The sequence below is a fragment of the Malania oleifera genome, chromosome 11 (assembly GCF_029873635.1).
Source record: "Malania oleifera isolate guangnan ecotype guangnan chromosome 11, ASM2987363v1, whole genome shotgun sequence".
Classification (NCBI taxonomy): domain Eukaryota; kingdom Viridiplantae; phylum Streptophyta; class Magnoliopsida; order Santalales; family Ximeniaceae; genus Malania; species Malania oleifera.
In genome coordinates, this window is record NC_080427.1 from 33,837,096 (window position 1) to 33,850,066 (window position 12,971).

General features: G+C 36.5%; 1 protein-coding gene across 14 annotated transcripts in view; it reads right to left on the bottom strand.

Moving 5' to 3' along the window:
- Positions 1 to 12,046, bottom strand: part of LOC131167800 (U4/U6 small nuclear ribonucleoprotein PRP4-like protein) — a 36,217-nt gene extending 24,171 nt beyond the window's left edge. Inside the window, exons 1-5 of one of the 14 annotated variants that reach the window (XM_058126699.1) lie at positions 11,754 to 12,031; positions 11,321 to 11,434; positions 10,903 to 11,114; positions 9,579 to 9,640; positions 7,967 to 8,029 (exon numbers count right to left, since the gene is read on the bottom strand). The gene's annotated coding sequence lies outside the window, so the exon portion shown is untranslated. Of the gene's footprint in view, positions 1 to 7,961; positions 8,030 to 9,578; positions 9,641 to 10,902; positions 11,159 to 11,320; positions 11,435 to 11,753 lie in introns of all 14 variants that reach the window. The other 13 variants (XM_058126698.1, XM_058126694.1, XM_058126700.1 and 10 more) reach the window with 13 other exon arrangements.
- Between the last annotated feature and the right edge of the window lie 925 nt (positions 12,047 to 12,971).

Here is a 12,971-nt window from a genome sequence, read left to right on the forward strand (position 1 = left end):
AATTACATTCGTAAATCTATTTTAAATATGTTAATATTTGAACTGAAAAAGGGGGGGAAAAAAACTCCATTTGGCCAAAAAAAAACTAGCAGCATATATATTTATCATTTATAAAAGTACAAATGGTGTACTTAAAAGCAAGACAAAGCATTCCTAAAAAAAATCAAATTCAATAAAATTAGATAAATTTTATATTAAATTTTTTATTTTAAAAAAATTAAGAGTTGAACCCAAAAAAATCAATTTGAAAAAATCAATTAAACATAATGGTATTATAAATCTAAATAAAGGGTATATCCTAAATTAAAATAGGTAAATTCTTCTAACGTCTTCTAAAAAATTATTATGAATCATATCATTTAGATAAATAAACATAAATACTAAACATAAATTCTAAGGATAATATTATAAACCTAAACATATCCTCCAAATAACAAATTTTAAATATATTTGAAATTTTAAAACTCATTAATTGATTAATAAGTAAACAAAAAATAACAATTATAAGGATTTTAGGTAGCAAATCACAATCTATAAATTCGTAACAAAATTTTTAATATTTCCATGGGAAGAAATAATATATCGAGGTTTTTTTCAAAATAAAAAAATAATGAAAATGTATATGTATGTTAGTCTTTTAGCATTATTATTATTATTATTATTATTATTATTATTATGTGTTAGAGTTTTGTTAGTAATAAGTGTGAGATAGTAAGGGTATTATGGTCATTCCAATTGTACTTATATTATAAATAGAGGGAAAGACCTATCATTCAGTTTAGGTCTTTCATTTTACCCAATTACTCAACATGGTATCAGAGCATGATCCAAACTAAACCCTACTCTCCTCAGTCGTCGCCGGAAAACACCATTCCCGTGGCTGTCCTTCCTAGATTAACCTTCATCCAATATTATTTCACAAAACCAACCATACAGCCATAAATAGACCCCCCCCCCCCGGATGACTCATCCCACAAAACCCCATCGCCAGAGGAGCCCCCACGTGCTGGCCAAATTCCGGTAGGGCCGACCTCACACGTCAGCGTGTGAGTGAATTCCGACCACCTTTTTCTGTTTTTTTTTCCTCTGTCATGCTCTGATTCCTTCTCTAGACTATATTATCAAGCTGTTAGGTCAGTTATTTGCTCAAATATTCAACCTTTTCTGACTATGCACTCACAGCATTCCATAATGTTTGCTCAAGGCTTGGGAAGGCTTCTTGATTTATTTTTTTGGAGCCGTGGCAGCATTCATATGTTCAGTTGTGAAGCTGTGGCAGTGCTATATCTGTCGGTGAGTTGTTCACCTCCTCCGTGGCAGTGTAGCACCCAAGGAATGGTTGTTTGATGCTTTGCGAAGCTATTTATCAATTGTTAAAGAGTTTATTGGGTCTGAAACAGTTGGATTTTTTTTTTTTTTTTTTTTTTTTTTTTCACTATTCTAATTCCTTCCATATACCAAAATATAAAGCCGTTGGGGATGTGTTTTTTGCTCCAAGATCCAATCTTTGTTGTGACAATGCACTCATGGTAATTCGTTGTTGTTCAGTGTTAGTAACGATCATTTGGTGACCTTATTGGGGCAGTGGCAGTGCTCATAAGCTATTTTCTTTTTCTTTTTCTTTTTTTTCGTGTGGGGCTGTGGCAGTGTTGCTTTCTTGGGGCTGCATCTGAGGTTGTTGGTGATTTGTTCATGGTAGTTTCGGTGGTTCACCTCTCCAATTGTTCCAGTGCTGAGTGTTGCTTTCCTGGGGCTGCGTGTGAGTTTCTTGGTGCTATGGCAGCCTTGCACTGATTTATCTGTGGCTTATTCATGGTAGGTCACCTTGTTCATGGTTATTCCAATTGTTCCAGCAATTAATCTCTTGATCATTGGTCTGAGTTTGTGAATGTTGGGATGGGAATGTTGGGATGGCGTTTTCAAATCCCAAAAGTATGATTCCATCGTTAGTCACTTGTTTGAGTGAACTGCGTACTGTGACAATATCAGAGGAGGAGTATTCCAAGTTTCTACGGTATCAATTGTCTCAACAAGCATCTTATCACATTGCTTCTTTTTCCCAAAAAGGTAATCCTACAGTCTGCATGTCATCTGGTATCCTTCCCACTAGCCCTGGTTTATCAATTCTGCTGCCACTGATCATATAACAGGTGCAAGTGTGCAACCAACTTCTTTTCTGATCTCCAATATCCTAAAAATCTCCCTCAAGTTACGCTTGCTTATGGGTCCACTATTGTTGTTAAGGGGATAGGAACAGTAAATCCTACTCCTTCTATCTCTCTTTCTCCAGCTTTATACATTCCTAAATCTCCTTCTAATCTTATGTCAGCTGCAAAATCACTAAATTGTTCTATCACATTCCTTTCTGATTCTGTGGTTATTTAGAATCTGAAGACAAGAAATACAATTGGCACAAGACGTGAGGCTCGTGAACTTTACTAATTTGAGTTGCCTTCTCCACCCATTGCCTGAACAGTTGTAGCTACACCTCTTCATATCCATTGTCGTCTTGGTCATCCGTCCTTTGGACAAATTGAAACAGCTAGTTCCTACATTGAGTTATATGTCTAATCTGGAATGTGAATCCTGTCAATTGGGCAAGCATCATCGTGTTCCCTTTGCTCCCTGAGGTGACAAACAGGTGGTTAGTCCTTTCATGTTTTTCCATTTTGATATTTGGGGGCTTAGTCGTGTGACATCACAGTTGGGGTTTTGATACCTAGTTACATTTGTTGATGACTATTCTAGGATGACTTGGTTATATTTAATGAAAGATTGTTCTGAGTTGTTTGATATCTTTTGTGCTTTTTGTTCCCAAATAAAGACTCAATTTGACATGCTAGTCAAGATACTTTGTAGTGATAATGCTAAGGAGTATTTCAGTACCCAATTCAGTACTTATATGAACTCCGGTATGACCCATCAGTCCTCTTGTGCCCATGCTTTACAACAAAATGGAGTTGCAGAGCGGAAAAACAAACATATTTTTTAAGTCACCCATACCCTATTGTATCAAATGAATGTCCCCAAAGTCTTTGGGAGTGATGCTATGCTCATAGCTTGCTCCCTCATCAATAAAATGTCATCTTCTGCCCTTGGTGGTAAAACTCCATATTCAGTTATCTTTCCTAAGATTCCTCTGTTCTCCCTTCCTCGTATATTTGGTTGTGTCCTTTGTCCATCAGTTATCTCCAAGAATGGATAAGTTGGATCCTCGTGCTATCAAATGTATTTTACTGGGCTATTCCTATACTCAAAAAGGATATCAATGTTATAGTCCTACTTTACATCGATTCTTTGTCTCTGCTAATGTCACCTTTTTTGAGTCTACATTATACTACTATGATTCCTTGAGTTTTGTTGACCTTGATGAGTCTCTTCCTCTACCTTGTCTTCCAAATCCAAACCTAGTATTTGTGTCCAATCCTCATCCAGTTTGAGTCCTTCTCATCGCTTGAACCATCCCAATTTGCAAGTATACACATGGCAACTCAAGGGGGAATGCCTCCTCTAGCTTCTACTACTGTGCCTCTAGTTCCCTCGTCGAATGATCTTATTTCTCGTGATGTTGATCCTCTAACAACTGTTCGAAAAGGTAAAAGCACTTGTACCCGACATTCAATCTCTAATTTTGTTTGATATGATTTCTTGTCACCCTCTTATTACTATTTTGTTAGTACTCTATCTTTTGTTTCTCTTCCAAGATTTAATTCTAAAGCCCTATCACATTCTGGGTGGAGGACGGCAATAGTTGAAGAGATGAGTGCACTACATGATAATGATACTTGGGACTTGGTACCTCTTCCGCCTAATAAGTCTGTGGTTGGTTGTCATTTAGTGTACAATGTGAAAGTCAATCTTGATGGTTCTGTGGCTTCTCTGAAGGTTCGCCTTGTTGTTAAGGGGTATACTCAAATGTATGGTTTGGATTATTCAGAGACATTCTCCCCAATTGCTAAACTTGCCTCAATACGTTTGTTCATTTCTTAAGCCACTACTTGTCATTGACCTCTACATCATTTAGATGAGAGGAATGTTTTCCTACATGGTTATCTTGATAAGGAGGTATTTATGGAGCAAACCCTTATTGGGACTCAGGCTTAGTACTCAAGAAGTCAATGTATGGAACAATCTCCAAGAGCATGGTTTGGCTGTTTTAGTGTTGTAGCACTTGAGTTTGGCCTTCATCTGTGTGCAATACATCACTCTATATTTTATCATCATACTCCATCGAGCAGTATTTTGCTTATTGTATATGTGGATGACATTGTGATCGCTGGTGATGATGATCATGGCATCTAGGACCTAAACCTTTTTCTACAGAGTAAGTTTCAAGGCAAAGACTTGAGACTATTGAAGTACTTCTTGGGTATAGAAGTATCGAGACCTCGATTCATAACTAAGAGTCCAAGACTTAGAACCCCAACACCACTCTTCCTCAAGTTGATTCTAAGACTAGAAATCCTCTCAAAAATCCATAAAATGGTAAAGTATATTCACAAAAGACTATGTATAATCTTCCAAGAAAATAATAGTGCCATCAGCTACCTGTAAATGGGAGTCAACTCTAAGACTAGAAATCCTCCCAAAAATTCATACAAAGGTAAGTATATTCACAAATGACTTTGTATTATCATCAAAGAAAATAACAGCATTATCTGTAAATGGGGTACTACCACCGCCTCCCTCCCCCACCTCAAATACCTCTTACAAAACCGCCTTATCTATTAATCTAATCAATGCATCCACCACAAGAACAAACAAAAAAAAGGAGATACCGGACCCAAATCATGAATTTGGCTCCCTATTGATAATTAGCAAGAAAGAAGCATTAGAATATCAAATAAAAACTCGCCATCCACATTTGCCATCTCTCACCAAGAAAATTCATGTTGAAAACATTATCTAAAAGCTCCCAACTAACATGATCATAGGTTTTTCCAAAGTCCAACTTAAAAACAATAACCTTCTCTCTTCTATTACAAACATCCTCCACCACCTCATTTGTTGCTCAAATAGCATCATAATTGTCTACGCCCCAAAAAAGCAATCTTAGCATTTGAAATAATACCACTAAGCACCAAACTCAACTTATCTACAAGAACCTTTAAAAAATCTTGTATAAACTACTTATTTAGCTGATCGACCAAAAATCCAACAAGTTAGTGGATCCACTCTTTCTAGTCAACAAGGTGATAATTTGGAATTAACATCTTTTCCCAAGAGCTTGTTCCCATAAACTCATTAAAAATATTTTATAAATCCTCCCTCACTACATCCCAACTCTCCTAGGCAAAAAACCGCGGAGGGTCCAGTGGGGTGTATGGAAGCAATAAACCCATCAAAACACAAAGCCTTAACCCTCTCTAAACCAAACACTATCACCCTCACTTCCGTTCCTCAAAGGCCTCACATTTGGGGTGTTACAATGGGATTCCAATCCAAACCCTCAATCATAGACTTAGAATAATCCTCCTTAATATAGGGAACTATACAAAGACGAGTTATCTCATCTGCAATCAGCTGAGGGCACCCCCAACATTCAACACCTTCCCATCCCTTAACCCAATTCTCTAATTTAATAGTGCCTCATTTTCCCACCATCCATTCTATCAAAAAAATTAGTACTACAATCACTCTCACTTATCCATTTAAATTTTTTTTATTTTTGCCACCAATTCCTAACTCGTGTGGAATCACCTTCTCAAGCTCTTCTTCAAAACAAGACACTCTTAGCCTTGCTGTTTTTTACAATTTTTTTACAAATTTAGGCAAATTAGAAAGCACAAAAAAGTCATTACGACACTGCAAATCAAATCCTGTGGCCAACTTTTGATGAGTCACAACATCTCAATAGCTCAAATGGATGGCACATCAACAGAAACAGCAAAAGCTCATTTTCCAACCATGAGGGTGCAGACACATGTATGAACCAAGAAAACATTGATCTTTTCATAATTAAGCACCGGCACAACTGCACAGCAGTAATAAAATACTCTCTTTGTGTATAGACCCAAAAAAATAAAAATAAAAATAAATAAATAATAAAAAATTATTAATTCAAAAAATTATTATTATTAATTAATTAATTATTATTAAGAAAATTAATTAAATTAAGAATATGAGGATTGTGGATATACATATATATATGTATATTTAATTATATATATATAAGTATATATGTAAATAATATGTATAAGTATATATAAGTATATGATAAGGTTAAAGGAAGGATAAAGGAAAGAAAGAAAAAGAAAAAAGAAAACTTAGTGCGTAAGTTTTCCTGCCAGAACAAAACATAGGAAAGAAGAAATTCCTTCTCACGCGCAGATAAGAAAGGAAAAAAAGAAAGAGGAAGAAAAAAATTAAATATATTCTCTCACTTTCCATTCCTTTTCTTTTTACGATTTCACGGTCGATTCTCGTCCAATTGAAAATCCGAAGATACCACCGAACTCCATTCTTCGCCACCGACATATCTACCGAAGTGGATTTGTCGTAAGAGTAACGTGGGCATATCTCGTGGGGTAAGCTAAATTCTCATTCTTATCTCAATTTTTCCTAAATTTTAAGCTAAATAGACGATCGGACACCACCACGAGAATCTAGGGATAATTCTCTACAAGTTTAACAGAGTGAAATTCTCGTGGGGTTATTGTAGAAATAGTCCAAAATTAGGATAAATGTGTTATTTAGAAATTAATTATTATTTAATTATTATAAATTAGGAAATGTTAAAATAATATTTTATTGAGGTTGATTTGATTGAATCAGGGTTCGGGTGAGCGTCGCGGGTATAAGTTTGGGAGCCCTACAAGCATAATTCAGGGAATCAGGTAAGGGGGAATAAAATTATATCAGTATTTTATTAAAGTGAACCAATTATTTACGAGCATATGAAATTTATTATTTATCTATATGATTTTCAGCATAGCCTGATTATTGGAAAAATGATGATTTGGTTTACGGTTATATTTGGGATAATTGTTTATGATATTAAATTCATGTGACATGGGAATAATTTTCCTAATAAATTGAATATGAATTACTGTGGTATTTGGATTTGCATGTGGGGGTGTTTGAAATGATTATGGTAAGATGAATGAGTTGTTATGTTTGACTCCTGTGTGGAAATGTATTGGTCTATGGGGATACTGTGTGGAAATGTATTGATCTGTTGGATTACCGTGTGAGAATGTATTAATCTGTTGGATTCTTGTGTGGAAATGATTTAATGCGTCTGTGTGAACTAATTGTGTGGTTATTCGTATGCATCTCAATATAACATTGGCATGAGGAGGTTGTTATATTGCCTAGATGTAAATGATGATGTGACGTTGGCAGGTCGAGGAGTTCGTCATATTGTTATTTATATGGGGTAGGACATTGGTAGGTCGAGGAGCTTGTTCTACTGATGTATAAAGGGTAGGTCATGGGGATTGGATACGGGTGAATAATGGCGCCTGTGTGGGCCATGTTATATACCCTGTGTGGGTAGTAATGCCTGTGTAGGCCACGTTATATCCTGTGTGGATAATGGCGCCTGTGTGAGCCATGTTATGTACCCTGTGTGGTTAGTGGTACTTGTGTGGGCCATGTGTAGATAAGAAGTACGTAGGTGCCTGTGTGGGCCACGTACTGACATGTATGCAAAGTGGCGCAGAGGAAGCGTGGTGGGCCCATAACCCACAGGTCCCAGGATCGAAACCTGGCTCTGATACCACAATGTGACGCCCCGACCTGCAAAGTGGGGCCCGAGTGCCACGTGTTCCAATCACCTGTATCTGATACTATAATTAACATACACGCAGCGGCACATGAATAAATAACCTCAAATAAATACCAGAGTTCTATATAACAACCAAAAAACCAACACTACAACATCCAAATATCTATATCCACAACTAGCATTTAAAACGTAATTCCATACAAATATATCTATAGATATATCAGTATCTCACAATACCCCAAAAGGACACTATCACAAACAGTCCCAGCCTAAGCCTTCAAACCCGGTCTCCAGAAGAACCTGAAAAATTGTTAATCCACTAGAGTGAGACACTTCTCAATAAGGGTGGAATAAATTATAACAGTGTGTGACAAATGAGTTTTAATATTTATATCTCAAAATAAACTACTTCTCATATAACATCAATAACAACTGAGAAAATGTACCATTAATAACATTCCCGACATCCAATATCACACACACATTCAATATGCACAAGTACATAATTTTTATGCAAGCGAAAGTCCCCAAGGATAGGGAAGATTATCCGCCCATACAAGTAGCTTCCCTCTACTCTGGTACTAAAAACTACCTACCAGAGCACTCACCTTACTCAGTAAGCCCTTAGGTGAAGTATTACCTCGCCGCCAGTACACACATCTTTATTATTTTAAAGGCGAAGATTTCCGAGGATCGAAATGTCTACCCGCCCATACAAGTAGCATCCCTTTGCACTGATACCAAAAAACTACCTAACAGAGCACTCGCCTTTCTCAGCAAGCCCCCGGTGGTATGTTTACCTTGCCGCATGCACACACATGCATTCACAATATGCTATACCATTATTTTTATGCTATAATTAAATTCACATGCACACAACACATCCACACAGGAATCATGCATCTCATACTTCATCTTCCAATGTCCTCAGTACGTGGCCCACACAGAGCAACTGCGTACATGTCAGTACGTGGCCCACACAGGCACCTACGTACTTCTTATCTACACGTGGCCCACACAGGTACCACTAACCACACAGGGTACATAACATGACTCACACAGGCGTCATTATCCACACAGGATATAACGTGGCCCACACAGGCACCACTACCCACATAGGGTATATAACATGGCTCACACAGACGCCATTATCCACACAGGATATAACGTGGCCCACACAGGCACCACTACCCACACAGGGTATTTAACATGGCCCACACAGGCGCCATTATTCACCAGTATCCAATCCCCATGACCTACCCGTCATACATCAGTAGAACAAGCTCCTCGACCTGCCAATGTCTTACCCCATATAAATAACAATATGACGAGCTCCTCGACCTGCCAACGTCACATCATCATTTACATCTAGGCAATATAACAACCTCCTCATGCCAACGTTATATTGAGATGCATACGAATAACCACACAGTTAGTTCACACAGACGCATTAAATCATTTCCACACAGGAATCTAACAGATTAATACATTCTCACACAGTAATCCAACAGATCAATACATTTCCACACAGTATCCCCATAAATCAATACATTTCCACACAGGAGTCAAACATAACAACTCATTCATCTTATCATAATCATTTCAAACACCCCCACATGCAAACTCAAATACCACAGTAATTCATATTCAATTTATTAGGAAAATTACTCCCATGTCACACGAATTTAATATCATAAACAATTATCCCAAATATAACCGTAAACCAAATCATCATTTTTCCAATAATCAGGCTATGCTGAAAATCATATAAATAAATAATAAATTTCATATGCTCGTAAATAATTTGTTCACTTTAATAAAATACTGATATAATTTTATTCCCTCTTACCTAATTCCCTGAATTACGCTTGCAGGGCTCCCAAACTTATACCCGCGACGCTCACTCGAACCCTGATTCAATCAAATCAACCCCAATAAAATATTATTTTAACATTTCCTAATTTATAATAATTAAATAATAATTAATTTCTAAATAACACATTTATCCTAATTTTGGACTATTTCTACAATAACCCCACGAGAATTTCACTCCATTAGACTTGTAGAGAATTATCCCTAGATTCTCGTGGTGGTGTCCGATCGTCCATTTGACTTAAAATTTAGGAAAAATTGAGATAATAATGAGAATTTGACTTACCTCACGAGATATATCCACGTTACTCTTACGATAAATTCATTTCGGTAGATATGTCGGTGGCGAAAAATGGAGTTCAGTGGTATCTTCGAATTTTCAATTAGACGAGAATTGACCGCAAAATCGTAAAAAGAAAAGAAATGGAGAGTGAGAGAATATATTTAATTTTTTTCTTTCCCTTTCTTTCTTTCCTTTCTTATCTGCGCAGGAATTTCTTCTTTCCTATGTTTTGTTCCATCAGGAAAACTTATGCACTAAGTTTTCTTTTTTCTTTTTCTTTTTCTTTTTTTTTTCTTTCCTTTATCCTTTCTTTAACCTTATCATATACTCTTTTATATATATATCCACAATCCTCATATTCTTAATTTAATTAATTTTCTTAAAAATAAATAAATAATTAATAATAATACTTTTTTGAATTAATAATTTTTTATTATTTATTTATTATTTATTTTTTTTGGGTCGTTACACTTTGTTTGCAAGAAGGAAGCCGGAATTGTCCTATTTTACAAACATTTCACTATACATCTAGTATAATGCATATCGTGAAAGATATAATAAACTAGTTGTCCTTATGCACTACAACCATTTCCAACAGCTACTAGGATTTGATTTTATTTTTCATTCTTTTCAAAAAATTCATTCTAAAATTTCTGAGTTCTTCAAGTAAAACAGAGGGACAATTTCAAAGGCATCATCAGACAAAAACACAACTTCAACTTTCAAAGAGCACAAATTCCAGTGAAGGAGCACTGTTTTTCTATGACTCTGTATTCACTAAGACTGACTGATTTATGGTAAACTAAGCAGTGACATAAGTTCAGCACACTACTTATCTGACTTACCCCTTCATGATAGCAAAGAAACACGTCTAGAAAAAAAAAAATCAATACCAAGGATTTCCAAACTTAATAGAGAACAGAATACAAATCGCTAATATCAGTAATTGCAGCATTGCTATATAATAGAAGGGCTAGACATAAAAGAAGGCAGATGCCAAAAGACCCAAAAATCTTACCCTTCTCTCTCTTACATCTCAATTGCTACTTCATAATTGAAGTCATAATTGAAGGTTATAAAACCCCTAGCTCATTTCACATATAGCCATTTTTAGAACTCCAGCAGAAAATCATTCCTTAAAAGAGGCTTCTCTATCCTTCATAGGAAAATCCAAACGGGAACATGGAAGCTGGGGTTAGGGTCTGCAGTCCAAAGCAATTTGACAGCGACCTCCAAGAGAAAATAAACAATTACCCAGCCGATTCTTGCTCATTCTTGAACACCAAAAATCAAAATAAAGTAATAAAACCATCACATCATCGTGCCTCAAAAACGCAAAGTCGTGCTCTTTGCTTACACCATGCGAGTGCTTAGGCGAGAGAACTACACAGAGAGAGAAGAAGAAGAAGAAGAAGAAGAAGAAGAAGAATCCATACCTGAAATTTAGGCTATGGAGAACCGGAGAAGCTTACGCCTTGGAGAGCTGCGGGAGAACCGACCAGGACAGTGTCTCACGATAAAGAAGGGGCTACCGGAGTGTACAAAAATTGCTGAAAAACCAAAAATCGGATTTAAATCGGACCGAAATCGCTTAAGTTTTTTGGTATTCAGTTTCAATTCTAAAAAATTGAATTTTTTGATTTCATAATTAGAACCGAACCAAAAATGGATTTAAATACAAATTATATATAAAAATTAATATAATTAATATTTATTAAGATATGATTTATTATTCTAGTTGAATTAGGTTGCACCATACTAGATCTGCTCTCTTAATATAAGTGAAGTTTTTCTAGGGATTTTTCTCAAATTCTCAATCTCAATTGACCCCACCCCGCATCCCCAACCATTATGTGGCTCTGACTCTACCTCTGTGCTACCGCCGCTGCAACTCTGCCTCCATCCCCACTCGGCCACTCTCCAGTTTTCGACCCTCTGTAGCTTTGCCTCTGTGCTGCTCCCGCTACGGCTCTGCCTCCCTCCCCACTCGGCCACTCTCAAGTCCCCACTCGTCTCGACGCCATAATTCCAATGTTCGATTAAAAACCTAAAAAAAAAAAATGGGAACCGAAGGTTCAGTTCTCCGAGGAATAATAAATTCGGTTCGGTTTTGGTTTCAATTCGCCAAGATTGAAAAAATAAAAGTTTGAACCGTTTACTCTTCTAGGGGCTACTTACAAAATAAATTATTTAAGGGCATCTTTGTATCATCGTTGTTTCTTGCTTTCTATTAGCTTTTTGAATCCGATCTTCATTTTGATGTTGATAAATACAAACGATTTTTATATGTGTTTTTAAATGCATAAACAGGTATAATTCAGGTCACACATAAAATCAAGAGAACATGAAAGTCATGACACGACTTAAAGCCCATATCTGACATATTTCATGGAGTTAAAGAGTAAAGAAAAAAGAAGAAGATATTTGTGTTATTTGTATTATATTTATTTTTATATTTTGATCTGTAATAATGCATACATCTTGCATGATATGTTTCAAATGCTCAGATGATCGTAGATTGACCATAAGAAACCAAATGATCGTAGGACACCATTCGGTCGACCGACGCCAGATTTTAAGGATATATGCTCAAAGGTCTTAGGTCGACCATAAGACTCACAATATTGCATGAAAATGACTCTCATAATCTTAGTATTGATTATCATGTGAATATGAGTAACTTTATAAGCAGAAAAAGACTGAAATGCACAAAAGGGCATGTTCGGTTGACCGAACTTCTACATGCAAAATTCTTCGGTCGACCGAACCTTTACCAGGTCAACATTTTGACCCTTCGGTCAACCGACCAAAAATGTTCTCCAACGCCCTGGTCGATCGAACCTCCCTAGGGTTAATAATTGACTCTTCGGTCGACCGACTAGCAAATGAACTCCAACGCTTCGATCGACCGAACATCCTCGAAGAAGCCCCAACTACCCAGTCGACCGAACCTCCTAATTCAAATTGTTTCGGTTGACTGAACCATGCGAATTTGAAAAATTGTCTTTTAAACCTTAAGTACGGTTGACCATCTTTCTAGTTCAAAATTCTCCCAGTCGACCGAACCCAGACACTCGGTCAACCGAA